Here is a 2,124-nt window from a genome sequence, read left to right on the forward strand (position 1 = left end):
CAGGGGATCAGGCAACCTGATTATATAATACATTTCAAACCCATTCCATTTTTTTAAATTGAGATGGTGACTGACAACAGTGCAGCCTGTATCAGAACAGAGAAGGCAATGCTTTGTATCCTTGTGAAATATTTGAAGAGGAGCTGGACACTGGCAGCAGAATAAACAGACTCAGTGTGATGTGGTCTGCAGTACATAGAGGAGAGAGACTCAGAGTTTCTGGGATTGGTACAAGGTTTCTCTTTGGGACTGGACTGAAATAACCCACCTGACAAGGCATCTGGACTCTGAGGTATAGTTACAGCATCGTCATAGTACTCTGGGGCCTCTTCTTTCACAGAGGACATCAGCTCTCCTAAAGCACACAGAGCAGAGCTTCACTGTCACTGTCACACATCAGAACACTGATTCACTCGGCGTCAACATGACAGAACAGCAATCACTTGAAAACAATGTTCCACACTCCGTAAGCAAGAACTTCAGTGTTTGCAGTCACCCGATATGCCGATAGTCAAAGGAGCGCAAAACACGAAGCGTCAAAAGACAAGATGAGTTGATGGAAAGAGGGTTGAATTGATGAGCACAAAAGTTCAGCTCGTACAATAGGCAACGAAGGTCCCAGCGTCGTCATCGCACTTGAAAGGACTGCCTTGCAGACCAAGGGCAGTGGGCGGTGCCTGGCAAGAGGGGCAGAGGCGTTAAGACATGATGCCGAGAAGCATGAAGCGCGGGGGATTAGCTCAAATGGTAGAGCGCTCGCTTCGCATGCGAGAGATAGCGGGATCGATTCCCGCATCCTCCAGGTCTGAGTTTGGAGCTCTGGGAGCCCGGTGCTCTAATTTAGCCTCTGCGACTTCTGATAGGTGCTCCTCCGTTGTGGAGAGAATGTCCTTCAGTTGTCAAGCGTTGAAGGGCCACACCTCCTTCCCAACCTCAGTCTGCACTGAGTGCGTCTCCAGCATTTTCTCGTCCAGTTTGTCAGCTTAGCAAGTGAGAAGTATATCCGAGTGAAAACAGTGCTGATAATACTCTCACAAATTGTTAGAAGACGTGCTTTTGATCATCGATTGCTTAACAATCACATTTGTTCGACTTGAGCCATCAAGCTCGTAGTTTTCCTTCAAATCTTGAAAGCTCTCAGTGAGAACATCATAGGCTGCAGGACGCCCCGTAACTTGAGTACTTCAACAGAAAGAAGAGCAGACAGCTCCACAAATATGCGAGGCGCAGAGAGCGCAAGGCGAGCCGCACACGTTTCGGTGGCTGAGAGAGGGCAGTTTTTGCTTTTGCATTTCCCAAGTAAGGACGCATGACAACAAGCGATCGCGGTGCTCATCTACGACATAGTGGTGATGAGTTTTCAGTACGTGTTCTTTTGAACGAGCAATGAGGTTGCCGCCTTGGAGAGCTGACTGCACGCTCTCATTGTGCCACGTGATGAGAATTCGCCAGGCTCGTTCAGTCATTAGTCACATTCCATCGTTTGCCATAAGCAGACGCTGCGAAGTGATGTGGATATCAGTTCCCAGTCTTGTGGAAGAGGAGGAAAAGAGCACACGAGGGCTCGTCCGGGAGTCGAACCCGGGACCTCTCGCACCCTAAGCGAGAATCATACCACTAGACCAACGAGCCACGGCAACATTGGCTATTTCAATCTGTCAGTGAGCTTGAGGATGGGGGAGAGGCGTCATTCGCTCGTCCAGTCAGACCTTCATCAATAAGTCAAGAAAGCCGCAATTACACGGCTGCCTTGCAGACGAAGGGCAGTGAACTTTGCCTGGTAAGAGGGGAACAAGTGGCACTAGGTGACGCCGAGGCATAAGCCCCAGCAAGCGGGTTTGGCTTGTATGGTACAGCGCTTGCCTTGCATGTGGGAAGTAGCAGCATCAATTCCTGCGTTCTCTAGGTGTGTGCTTAGAGCTTGATGTGCTGAAAGGTGTCTTTTAGCCTGTGGTCATGCCTTTCATGGAGAGCATCGTGCAGCTGTCAAGCATTTCGCAGCCACGCCCCCTTTTCATCTTCTCTCTGGCTTAAGCGTCTCCGCCACTCTCTCTTGACATTTCATGTCAGCATGTCAGAAGTCCGAGTGACATTTTTAATGGCTGAGTGAGGGCACGATGCTGA

The 2,124-nt window shown here is 49.7% G+C and overlaps 2 non-coding genes across 2 annotated transcripts; one reads left to right on the plus strand and one right to left on the minus strand.

Annotated features, from left to right (window-relative positions):
* The first annotated feature begins 729 nt into the window (after nt 1–729).
* trnaa-cgc (transfer RNA alanine (anticodon CGC)) lies at nt 730–802 on the plus strand. Its single transcript has one exon. It is a non-coding gene; the product is annotated as a tRNA-Ala (tRNA).
* Nucleotides 803–1,560: 758 nt separating this feature from the next.
* Nucleotides 1,561–1,632, minus strand: trnap-agg (transfer RNA proline (anticodon AGG)). The gene has a single exon. It is a non-coding gene; the product is annotated as a tRNA-Pro (tRNA).
* Nucleotides 1,633–2,124: the final 492 nt, after the last annotated feature.

This window comes from Atractosteus spatula (genome assembly GCF_055471065.1).
Source record: "Atractosteus spatula isolate fAtrSpa1 chromosome 10 unlocalized genomic scaffold, fAtrSpa1.hap1 SUPER_10_unloc_9, whole genome shotgun sequence".
NCBI classification, from domain to species: domain Eukaryota; kingdom Metazoa; phylum Chordata; class Actinopteri; order Semionotiformes; family Lepisosteidae; genus Atractosteus; species Atractosteus spatula.